The sequence below is a fragment of the Falco rusticolus genome, chromosome 2 (assembly GCF_015220075.1).
Source record: "Falco rusticolus isolate bFalRus1 chromosome 2, bFalRus1.pri, whole genome shotgun sequence".
In the NCBI taxonomy this organism is placed as follows: Eukaryota; Metazoa; Chordata; class Aves; order Falconiformes; family Falconidae; genus Falco; species Falco rusticolus.
Genome location: NC_051188.1, coordinates 65,603,072 through 65,616,374, shown reverse-complemented (window position 1 = coordinate 65,616,374; position 13,303 = coordinate 65,603,072). Strand labels below are relative to the sequence as shown.

Sequence of the window (13,303 nt, the reverse complement as noted above, 5' to 3'; positions counted from 1 at the left end):
ACAGAGAAGGTAGGAAGGATGGTGGCCCCACAGGCCTGGGATGGGTTTCCAGTCACCAGCTGTGAGAAAATCAGATGTATGCCAACTAACCACCAGAGATATCTGTCTAACTTTTCTGAAAATCGTTCAATTAGGATCATTCTGCAACTTCCCTGAGCAATCTGTTCCTGTCCTTTCATATTCCTGGAGCCAGAAAATTCCCTGTTACCCGTCCTGAGTCTTTTATGGTTACAAATTCATCTTGCTTCTTCACGTCCTGCTCTAGATGAACAGCTGATCAACTTTCTCCTGACAGCCCCACCTATCAGAGAACTATTAATGTGTTCAGTCCTCAAGAATTGTCTTCTTTCAACTTCACTGAGCCCAGTTCCTAGCCTTTCTTCACAGGTAATGCTTTCTAGGCCTCTGATTGCACTTTCAGCTGTCCTCTGGGCAGGTTTCAGCTTGCTGGGTTCATGAAGAACCGTGCCCCAGTGTGGAGTTTTGCTGAGACCTTGTTAGTGCCAGTTAGGATGGAATAAGCACTTTCCGTGGCTTACATATTAAATGTTTGGTAATACTTTTCCAGATGAAGTTCATCTTTTTTGCAGCAGCATCTTGATTTAATGTCCAGTTGGTGATCCAGTGTAACTCCCATGTCCCTTTCTGCAGAGCTGCTGGCTGGCCAGTCACTTCTCATTTTGCATCTGTGCACTTGATTTCTCTTTCCTAACAGTAGCATGTCAATGCTTGTCTTTGCAGATTTCACCATGGTGGTTCAGGATTTCTCCATTTTAGGAAAATTGTTCCAAATTCTTACCTGCTTATTCTTCTGTTGTGGGTTAACCCTGGCAGGCAGCTTAGCCTCACACAGCCACTCGCTCACTCCCTGCCACAGTGGGAAGGGAGAGGGAATTGGAAAGGTAAAAGTGAGAAAACTCATGGATTCAGATAAAGACAGTTTAATAGGTAAAGCAAAAGCTGCACATGCAAGCAAGGTGAAATAAGGAATTCATTCACCACTTCCCATCAGCAGGCAGGTGTTCAGCCATCTCCAGGAAAGCCGGGCTCCGTCACGCATAATGGTGACTTTTGAAGACAACCAGCATTCTGAATGTCCCCCCTCTCTCCTTCTTCCCCCACCTTTTATGGCTGAGCACAACATCATATGGTATGGGATATCCGTCTGGTCAGTTGGGGTCAGCTGCCCCAGCTGTGTCCCTTCCCAATTTCTCATGTGCCCCCAGCCTACTCTGTCCCAACTGAAACCAGTATACCTTCCAACTGCTTGCAGATTTGATCAGCTCAGTGCCCACTGCTGGTTTTAGGAGTGCACTCTCTAGCTCACCTACTAAGTAACTAATGAAAAGATTGACTAGCAGCGGGACTGAGACAAGCCCTGTTGGTACCTACTTGAAATGTCCTCTTGGTTTTACAGAAAATCATAAACTGGAAAACATTGCAAAGCAACTGGTAACATCTGGTTATCTGCAGTTTGAGTTCTTGCATGTATGCTGCTGACTTAAAAAGAGGGAAAGTGCAAGACTAGAACAGATCCCTCAAACACACACATTGCTGTCCTAGCAGGAAGAAGTTGAAAAAACAAACTTGTGCAAGATATTCATCATATTGCCTGCTCTGCTGTGAGAAGGTTGTCAGATAGAGCAAAGTAATCATAGTACAGGAGCTTGAATAGCAGTCGTGATTGCTTAACTAATGGACTACTAATTCTGTTATCTTTATAGGCAGAGACGTTCCAATCAGCCATGATCAAATTGAAGATGAGACAATTCTAAGTCACTGTTTACCCACACTGTTTTTGCTAAAATGAAAATAAGAAAGGCTGTCAGTCTGTACAGACCACCAGTCAATCAACAACTGCGGTCAAAGGGAAATCTTGCGCTGTTATCTGACTTGTGTAAAGGGTTTTTCATCTTCATCTATGGTAGGTGGGCTCAGAGATGGACTATTATGACAAAGCTGTCATTTCTGCTCCAGTGCAGTAGTGATTTTATCTTTATAGTTTCCATCTTTCAGATGTGAGGTGTATGTGACCAACATCTCACAGAGGCATTTTGAGCTTGTGTGTTAAAATTGACCATTTCTTGCTGTTAGTTGGCAGAATCCACCTTTCATTTCAGGTCACACTGACCTCTTCTGCATCAGTCAACTAGCTAGCATAATAAAAGAGGAATACGCTCTATCTGTGTTGTCATTGCTAATTATTTCTGCAGTAGTCGCATGTGAAAACACCAAGCAGATTTCACTGCCTCATTGCATAGCCCACTCCAGACAAGCAACAAATTTGTGTCCAGAGACCTCTTAAGTTACAGATGTGACTGGCTATGTGTGTAACCTATGTGAGATGCTGCTCACTGGTTGCACCACTGAAATTATCCTACTAACAGCTTTGGCATAAAGCATGTCCTCAGACATCTTGGGTTACCCAAATCAGGTTAAGCCTGACATTTGAGCTAACGTGTTCTCTCACAGTTGGGGTAGGATGAGGAAATGGGGAGCACTGGCTTAGGTGGCACACTTGACAGGTGGTAATTAGTTAAATCGGTGAAACTCAGTTGCATTTAATTATATGATCATACCTACAGGTCATGTGTCAGGGAAAAAGAAGTGGGTGAAACAAACAAAGTAAGGGAAGATAGAATGGAGAGGTAGGATTGCAATGTAAAACCAGGATTAATACAAAAGGAAAAAAAGCCACAGTGTGTTCCCCTTGGTTAGCTTTATTTCTCACTGATGATTCTTCTTGCTTAGCTCTTTAATTTAAGAAAGAGGAATTTTATACTCCTAAATACCTGACTTAAGTTTAAGGGAATTGGGAGGGGATTTTTTAGCGAATGGTCTTTGATGGTTCCATTTTTGTTTTTTAAATAACAAAAAGATGAAACTAGGAAAACAGGTGAAATTCAGTTTTTGATGAAGAGAGGATGCTCTTGTTACAAATGCTGCCAGGCCTTGAGCAGCTTCTACCAAGCCTTTTGCTATTGCAAAGCTTACTAGTAATTACAAGCCAAGTGTTGTGACATTTAGAAAGCCACAGTGCCTTGGTCACTTCATCAAAGAAATTGTCATTTACATGCCTGGACATTCCTCTTACACCGACAGCCACTTACTTTGCAATCTTTTAAAATGATCCTGGGATTCTTTCTTCATTTTTTTAAAGAGTATACGTGATCAATTAAACCCTGTAAGAGAAAAGGACTTCAGCCACCTCATTGTGTCCCAGGACTAATTCACAGGGCATCACTTGGAAATGTAGTAGGACTGAAATGCCTGTAGCACAGCTGACGGGGGAGGTTGCAGAAACCTCAGCTGCTTTGTCTGCAAAGCTTATGCACCGTGATAACTGATCACACCTCAGTGCACCGGACAATGGCTCTGTCCCTGTGCAGGGCTGCTGGGTACAGCGAGGCCTGTGAAGCCCATGGAAACAGAGCAGCTGGGATTCCCTGCACTCCCATGGGTGCTGAGAGGCTGAGATTCCCCTTACTCCCAGAAAAGAAGCCACTGGCTTGAGTGCATTGGTATTTCTCTTCTCGATGCTAATAAAGTATCACTTGCCTTGTTTGAAATATGCTTTCATGAGGGCAGGAGGGAGCAGGGGCAAGACCTAATACAGTAGGAATAATTTTTTGGATATTCAGATTTGATGCTGTGGGAGTTGGCAAAACTGGAGGGCAGCCTTCAGAGAGAGCGAAATTTTCATGCTCGTGGCTTTGATGGTGTCAAGGTCCTACATCTACAATGTCAGACTATCTGAGAACTGTCAGGGCACCTCTCAGTCCCGCTCCTCACCCAGTCCAGGCTCCCCCAGCAGCAGTGTGAAGCCCAGCTGATTTTCAGAAATACGTTTCCTGAGCAAGAGGAGCTTCTGCTTTTTGTCACCTCTAGGCCACAGTCCGTGCAGGTGTGATATGCTCTGTCAGTCTCAGCTGACTCCTCAGTCTCTAGCTAAATGCATCTTATATGAACTGATGAATTGTTTGTAGGAATTGCTTCACTGTAATGTGTTCCAGTGCCTGGTACACACAAATGCTGACAATTTTTCATTGCCCACAGACAGCCCTTTTTCTCTTCCATGGGAAATTGATTTTGAAGAGAAGAATATACCTCTTGTGATGCCTGAATTTTCCACAAGCAATCTTCCCTCTGAGTGCAGGCCAGCCCAATACTATTTAGTTTGTTGGAAGTGCTGAAATTACAGCCTGAGGTGGCACAGCTGGTGGAACAGTATCAACCAAGCAGGAATAGATACATCAGCAACAATGGGCAAGATGACCTCCACTAATCCAAACCTTTTACCCACATGTTTCTGCTTTCCATAAAAATACAAGTCTCACTTGCCTCTCATTTAATAAGATTACAAAGCAAGACCAAGCAATTTTAACTGTTTGCTTCTGAAATTAAATCCATCCCTTGTGAATGGGGAGAGCCAGAGGTAACTACGTGTAAGATTAGAGTATGCCAAAGCACATCCTGACTTCTGTCATTGATTCTTTTTCATTCAGGTGTTCGATGAGTGTGCTTGCTCTGGCTTTCTGCAAAATATGAGTGCTGCTCCCAGTGCTCCCCAGGACCAATAAATCTTTTTCACTTCCTTACGAGAGACAAGCAGCAGCAAGCTAACCAGTCATTTTAAATCATCCTGTTTAAAAACACTAAGTAGTTTGTCTAACGGTTAATGTATTTGTATATCTTTTTCTCATTTCAGAATCCTGTGTCGTCAGTGAAGCTGTGATAGATTCTCCTCTGGTTTGAATAAATTAACCTAAAGTTTCAGAAGGGTGCTCATAGTATGTCCAGCTGTTTTGCTTAAGTTCTCTGGAAAGTACAGTTAGTCTACCACAGTTGCCTAAATCATCTATTCATACTTGATTTGTATTAAAGCAAAGGTTTAACATTTGCTGGGCTTCAGTTTAGGGTAGGTCTTCAAGACATGGTGCAACATCATGTAGGAGACCCCTATGGTAGCTCCAAGGAAGCAGTTGGTATGTACAAAGGCAGTGCAGTGCCAGGTTAGGAAGCAAGCTGAGCTCTGGGAAGCAATAGGCTTTGTCAGCCCCATCACCAGTACTTTTGTTTCTCCTTGGTGCAGTGAGTGCTGCAGCCCTTGATCTATGATGTTTTGCACAGCAGAGATGGAGCTGAGGAATCCAAACAGCAGTTGCAGGGCTGTGAAAGTTCTCTGGGGTTGCAGTTCCCAACCTTCTGTGTCTCTTCCTTGGCTGACATTGCATCCTGCCGGGCGCCTTTTGCCCTCTCTCAGACCCCTGCAGCTGAGGAAGTCTCTGAACAACTGATTTCCCAAAGCTGGGAGGGCACAGGGGAGGGCTCATTCCTGGCTTTGTCCTGTTTCCTATGCTCTTGCCCAAATAGCTGATTTTTTTAATCATAGTAATAATTCTCACTGTTCTTATGATCTCTTTTGTAGTGAGGTGAAGTCACCCTGTGTATGCTGTAAGTGCTGTTTCATTTACCTGTTGGGGCTCCCTGAAGAAGAGGTTGGATCCATACCATTCTTTTAATGGCCCTTGCTAGGTCTGTTCTCCATTAATTTGTCTGATCCCCTTTGAACCTGTTCCTACTTTTGGCTTCCACGATACTGTGTGCATTAAGTCTCTATTTAATTATGTGTTGTGTGAAAAAGTGCTTCCTATTTTTTAGTTTTGACCATTTGCCTGATAATCTCATGAGGTTCCCTTTAATTCCTGTATTGTGGGAAATAACCCATCAGTTCCCAAGTTACCTTCTCGGAGCAGACAGGGATTTTGTAGACCACTATCATATTTCCTGTCAGTTGTTTGCTTTCCAAGCAGGCATCTCCAATGTATGGTTGTTGTTTCACACCTCTCTTGGTCCTCATTGCCCTTCTCTGTGCTATTCGTAGTTCTGCAATACCCTATTCCAGATGCAGTGGCCAGAATAGGACACAACATTCAGGAAGTTAGGCATGGCAGGGCTTCCCACGGTGCTGTTTTCTACAAATGTTTTTTAACTCTTTCTCTAGAGCTTTCCTAACAATTCTCAATCTTCTCTTGCCTTTTTGACATTGCTGAGCATCAGGTTTTAGGAGTGACTCCCTTTCTGTGTCAGGCAGAACAGAGTCAATGGGAACACTTGGGCCTTGTATTCCCAGAGTGCACACTGCATTTGTTTATTGGCCGGGTTCAGAATGGGCATTAACTTTTGCTGAGCATGAAGGTTTATTAGCTTTAAGGCTCATGCTTTGCACTGGAATTCATAATTCCCATTCAACGTGGGGGTAGAATTAATTGTCTAGAAAATGGGATTCACAAAATATGACAAGCAGAACAGGTGTCTGAGTGTCATGGTTTAACCCAGCAGACAGCGAAACACCACACAGCTGTTTGCTCACTCCCTCTGCTCAGTGGGATGGGGGGAGAGAACTGGAAAAAAAAGTAAAATTCATGGCTTGAGATAGAGACAGTTTAATAGGACAGAAAAGGAAGATATAATAATAATAATGATAGTAATTATAATAGTATTTTATCTTTATTAAAACTTATATTAATATTTGAATAATAATTAGGATTTATTATTAATATTATTATAGAATTTGAATATACCAAACAAGTGATGCACAATGCAATTGCTCACCACCTACCAACTGATGCCAAGCCAGCTCCTGAGCAGTGGCCCCGAGCCAGCTTTCTCCCTAGTTTTTATATACTGAACATGATGTCATATGGTCTGGAATATCCCTTTGGCCAGTTTGGGTCAGCTGTCCTGGCTGTGTCCCCTCACAACTTCTTCTTCCCCCAGCCTTCTCATTGGCAGAGCAGCATGAGGGGCTGAAGAGTCCTTAATCACGACTGAACAACAACCAAAACATCAGTGTGTTATGAACATTATTCTCATCCTAAATCCAAAACACACTATACCAGCTACTGGGAAGAAAATTAACTCTATCCCAGCCAAAACTAGGACACTAAGCCAGCAGGAGTTACTGGTAAGGAAAAAGTGGCTTGGATCTTGTTTTTTCACTCTGAGGAAGTTACCTGCTTCCACATAGGATTCCACAGCATGTGCCCAGCTCTGCAGGGTACCAAGGTTCCCTTCTAGAAATAAAGGATGTGGATTTTTTATACAACTGAGCAGGAATTCTTGTTCTTGCTTGGGCATACCACACTAGAAGCACTTGCATGAAACTCCTTGATTGAGTTTTCTCCTGAAATGAGATGGGACCCCACATTCCCCAGGGAAAGTATGCATACTTTGTGCCTCTCTGTATAGGCTGTGCTGGAGGCAGGAGAGCGGATCAGAGAAGGGGAGATCTCAGTGCTTTGTGTGAAGTTCCCTTACTTGCTGTAGGATAATCAAACATCCAGTGGATTGCTGAGTGAAGAAGGGAGCTGAATGTCAAATGTGTGTGAGGATATCATGCCTACTCCCTTCTTTTGTGTCCCCAGAGAGGTTGTTCACACTTCAAAGGAAGAGATGGACTAAAATCAGAACCAAAACACATCCAGCTGAGCTTAGTTCTAGAGACAGTGGGTGCTTGGAAGTAAGTGGAAGTGTTGCCACAGTCTTGATGAGAACCGTAGTTTTATCACTTTCTTTGGTGGTGTCCTTGCATTTCACTTTATCAGCACACGATTTCAAGTTACTTCATCACAGCAGTAGTTTTCAGTTCACTGGTGTTTTGTTTCAGCTGTTGCCACTAAAAGAATATCACTGAGAACTGTTACTGGGGCATGGAGTAAGTTGCGTATCCTAACAAATTTCCATCCTTTGCATAACCATCACCTATTCCTTACATACCAGACCTGGAAAAGCAATGAAATACAGAACTATCCATCCACCAGCTTCCCCCTCCATTGAACACAGAAAAAAGACAGTATCAGCATAGCAGATCACCTGTCCCTCATTCACTGTTAATTGTGTTAGCGTTCCTTTTTACCTTCTGCCTGTTACAAACTCAGCAGCCTCCAGGAAGCTCAATAATAGCTGAGACTCTCTGCTTCCTCTACATGTTTTGGTTGGGGTTTGTTTTTTGCCTTTAAGCTAGCCTTTAACTTTGTTCCAGTGCTTGAAAGATCTAATATTCCATCTGAATTGAATATGAAAATATGTTTTTAGATTACCTCTTTATGTCTTTTAGTAGTCTCTAGGGCCTTGCATCTGCCCCAGTTCAACAAAACCACATGATGAAGTGCCTATGTGCTTTGCTGTACTGGGACCTGAACACAAAATTTCTTCTCAGTTTTGTTTTCAAAACATTTGAAATTCCGAATCAGGTCTAACTGCAAGACATTTTATTTTCTCTTGGCTTTAATACTAGTTATCTTCAAATTAGTGATCAGCAGTCTAATATGTTTGTGCATGTATGTATGCATGTTACTATCACTGAGATCTAAAAGCTAATGACATTATGATCCCAAAATCCTTTTTGTTCCTCGGCATGGAGCTTGTATACTGAGATTATAATGATCGACTTCTGGCCAGAAGCAGTTGTCTCCATTAAAAACTAAATCTTTGGCAAATATTTCTATACAATACATGATAAAAAAACTAGTCTTACCCTAAAATCAGAAGGAATTGTGTAGTAATTACTGTTGTCTTGTTTCATGAGAAATAGTGGCAAACTGCAAGTAATAAATACATATCCAAAGACATTCCAGACTTGAAGCTTGCTTTTGAGATTATGCTGGTTTGTTTTTATAATCTCCTTTGTAAATAATTATCGAAATCTTGGGTCAAATAATTTTACAGATTTAAATACCTGAATAGCTTTTGTCCTAAAAGACGTAATCCAAAGTACCACCTACTCTTTCAGTGTAAGCATCAATCACTAGTAGCCAAGTTGGAATCAGAATAAAAATGCACTGTTCTCCAGACACTAACTCAAATTTACTGAAACAGGTACTGACCATGTTAAACAAGCAATAAAAGTGGTGGTTTGGGGTACTGACTGGTAGATGAGTTCCTAATTTGTTCTGTAGGGCTCAGGGCAGCATTTAAACAGTTTTGTTTCTTTTTTCTTCCTTTTTAAATGAAACCTTTTTTCTCCCTCCGGCTCTCTTATCTATTGATGTAACTGGTGTTGCATGAGAAATTATCTCATTTCAATGGCTGGAGCCAGTTTTTCTATCAGCTGCAGTAAGGTTTCCTCATTTATTTAATGAGGAAATAATAATAGGTAGGAAATTAAGTATTAGGAGTTGCAGATGAAGAAAACTAAAACAGAATTTTCTGTTTATTATAGTGGGTTAAAAAAAAAAGAAGAAGAAGAAGATCTGTATTAATATAGCCAGTACGTATAATTGGTATTCGGATTATGGCATGATTATTACTTTGCAGACAGGGGACTCCGTTACCACTCAGTCATCAAGGAAGTAGCTGCTTTCTGTGCTCATCTCATCTCTGAAGCTGAAAGAAGAGCTAGTTATTATCTTCAAGTGGGGTTATTAATGAGGGGAAAAATCATCCCCAATTACTGTGAAGCAAAATATTTCAACATTTACATATCTGAGACTTTAATTTTTATCTAGTCCTTCGTGAGTTCTTAAGCTCAGACTGTATTCACTTTTCCAAATGTTCCCACAGTGAGATCTTGAGGGGAACTCACACCTGTCCAAGTGCTGGCTTCCCCAGGTGCATGCTTCAGAGTCACAGCAATGCTGCTGATCTCATCCTTGTGCTTCCAGAGACTTATTTCCACAGAGATTCCTTCGTGCTACACCATAGGAACAGAGTCTCAAGCGTAGGCTTCACTAGAGAAGTAAGAAATTCTGACCTGCCTATACTGTCTATGTTCACAGTCCTTTTTTGCTTAACTAGAAGCAGCCTGAGATGTATTTGAAAGAGCTAATTTCGCTCTTTTGCCTTTTTTTTTTAACAAGGTATTGTTCCTTGTGAAATTAATGGTTTGAAATTTTTTACTCTGAATGTCCTAGAATAAAACCTGAGCAACAAAGGTGACGATTTAAATTCAGTTAAACATGTGGGCAGTAACCAGGAGATGGGAGAAGTGCTGTCCATACTGTGAATCCATCCATCAACACAGATGTGAAGGTCTGACCTTGGCAGGTTCAGGAGGTAGGGATGTCAAACACAGTTTGCAGTCAGTTGGAAATGTAGCTACTAGACAAAGAAAACTCAATAATTACCCAGCTGTTTCTGTAGATTACAGATTTCCTAGAAAACAATAAAACAGACATCTGTGAATGGAAAAAGTAATACTTTTTTTTTCATTCAAAAACTTAATTCCTGAAAGTCATCAGATATGTCCTCTGTAAACTTCTTATCTCTTTTGAAAACCCACAGAGCCTGTAACCAATCAGTGTAGATTTCTCTACAGCATTTATGCCCATTAACGCTTCATTGATTTACAGTGAAACTGCTGAAGAAAGGACTGTCTCAGACAGCCATATAAATATTAATTTCTGGTGAAGGATGGCTGCTATTACACTAAATATTAAATGAATTCATAATACTTGGACATTTGCAATAAATCACAACTGGGACTGCATACTAACATCCCATTCTGAATCTTTTCCTATTTTTAATATTAAAGCCTTGGAAAAGGACGGGTTACTCCCAATGAAATGCACAGCTTTGTAACACTGAAGTCATTAACAAAGTCCCATGGCACGAGGAGGAGTTTTAACTTTGTCCCATTTTACAGATGGAGGGAGGAGGCATGAAGGGGTTTAGGCTGAATTGCTGATCAACCAAAGTTCAAACCCAATCTGTTTTTCATGAGAGACATCACAGTAAATTATCAGCTCCTGACAGTCCTTGCTGTGCTTGAAGTGCTTTGAGCAGCATCGGCAGAGGGTCTGGCAATGGGATACCAGAAGGCTGAGAGCATTTGCCAGACTCAAAGGGAGAAAGACCTGGATGTAATGTCTAATCTCCAGGTGCCTGAAGTGGCTAGTATCAGTTCACCTCTAAATATTTTGCCCAGGGCCATGATGGGAAGCACGGGGCTCCTCAGGTTTTGACTAGAAGGACTAGGCTAAGCAATTGAAGTAAGTCATCCTCTTTGTTTAAAGAACACTGATCTTAGTCTCAAAAGTTTAGTGAAATGGACAGTGGACTAAGGGCTAAAAATCAATTCTTTATTTTTCCTTTTGTTAAAGTAGAACAAAGGGTACATCAGTAAGTTCATTACAGCTCTCTGTTATCTGAGGGATATAGCTTGAGCGTAGAAATTTATGCCAGGGCTAACCATGTAGAGTGGAAGCCATTCTTGTAAACAAAATTGAATGACTGTCAGACTCATCTGCTTTCTAATGTGCAGATGGGTGTGAATATATGCATCCCCTTCTTTCCAAAGGTTTTTGCTTCTATGCTTTAAGTGCTCTAAGTCACACAAGGTTTTTCTAATGAAAATTTGCCAAGGTATTTAAATTAGAAGCAAAAATTAGAAAAGCTGCTACCACATAGGAATATTAATTGTTCATTATACAGGGCTTTAGTTCACATAGTTACTTTGGATGTGCAAAGCTGCCAATTAAAGAGGCTCAAAGTGCTCACTGCTGCACAATAGTGGTTTCTCCAGAGCCCCACAATAGCTATTGTATTCTGTCACTGACCTTTAGACACCTTCAAATGCGTATTGACACAGTATGCTGGGATCATTGCAGCTATTGGTTCAGTGTGCTACTGGGAAAGATGAGTTTTGCAATTTCATGAAGAGCTTTAAAATCTGATATAATGATGACAGCAGCAATATTTCTTAATTAGAGAATGAGAGAAATACTGATGTATTTTTCTGGTGTTTCAGGTGAATTCCAGCGTGCATACCTACTACAGCTCCCACAAAGGTCCCTTCCCACTGGGGAAAGATGTTTGTCAGGGGCATTTAGTCTGCTTTTCTATTGTTTCCAGGGGAATTTATTGAGTATTTTTGACCTGATGGTGCCATATGGCCAGCCTCCCTTAGCTTCCATGGATTCTGCCTGGATGAACATCTTGGCAGGATGGATCCTTTCATCCTGTAAGTGACAAACGCCCTTTTAAACAGAACATATAGTTGGAACCAGTGGTATGCAGGAGACTGAGATCTGGAAGCATAGTTCAGACTCTGCTCTTCAAAAATCAGTGGACGTTGTCTCTGTGATTACAACTGTGCTTCTTTTTAGCTCTTCCGTGTCTTAAACATCTAAGGTATTTCTGTTTTCTTACCAGTCTGTAACAGCTAAAGAGTGCAAAAAACTTTGGGAGCAGAGATACCAGATATTCCAAGTACATTTACTGCAGTAAATCCAACCATCTTCTAAAAGCTTATGTTTATTTTATTGTAGCCCTCCTATTCCTTAAAGCTGCTTTGAGAAATTACTTCAGCAGTCAGCACATAAAAGAGCATAATTTTAAACCTTGCATGGGACATTTTGTCTACAGAGAATAAATAAATTACTGGGTTGTATTTCCAAAGAGTGTTCCTGCTTGAAGATAGAGAGAGAGTTTCTGTTCCATAAGTATTGCAGTAGCTGGGTTCATTTTTATCCCCTGGGATCCTATTATAGAACAAATTATCAAATCTAGCTAAACTTCACAGCCCTGAGTCTCTGAAGATAGTCTTGGGTGATGGCTTGTGCTTCAGACAGAAGAGGAAATCTAACAGACCTTTTGTAAAACTTCTTGTGTCTTTAAAAAAAATGGAAAATTTACTGCACAGCATTGCTGGTTGCATGTGCTGGAGGGTGGCCAGTTTCTGCACACAATCCCTCTACCCTTTCTAGCTGAGGGACATAATATTTGGTGTTTGTGTGTGCTTGAGGTAAATGTGCAGCAGGATTTCTCACACTGCTATAAAGCACACCAGGTCAGATGTGTTTCTTCAGTAATGCAGGCTGAACTCTTTTTTCTCCCCACATTAATTGAAAGGGTGCTGGTTATCTTGTTTTCATTCCTCTGCATCAAAAGCCCTTGTAGAACTTTGAAACCTTCCATGCACTGCCACTGCAATTGCCAATTGTGAATTTTGTGATCTATCTTCAGACATCAAGGCAATGCCTTTACCTTAAGACACGAGAGGTGACCCACTTCTGGGAGGAAGACACAAATAGGTACAGCTGTGTGATGCAGGATGTGAAAAGGAGCACACGCTGGATAGAACTATTAAACCACTGCCCTGCGCCTCCATTCTCCCTACAGTAAATCTGCATCAGGTGGTAAATGAGGCAGTAAAGATAAGCGTTTCTTTTGCAGTGGGCTGGGATCTGAAATCTCTCCTCAGACCCTTGTGCTCCCCAGTGGAAGCTTTTAGCCATAAAGTCTGATTTGTTACTTTTGGGGAATTTCTGTATTGAGAGACAGGATTCTGCTGGAAGAGAGA

At 41.4% G+C, this 13,303-nt stretch overlaps 1 protein-coding gene across 1 annotated transcript in view; it reads left to right on the top strand.

Annotated features, from left to right (window-relative positions):
* Positions 1-13,303, top strand: part of LOC119143502 (E3 ubiquitin-protein ligase SH3RF3-like) — a 257,285-nt gene that overhangs the window by 229,085 nt on the left and 14,897 nt on the right. The window lies entirely within an intron of this gene.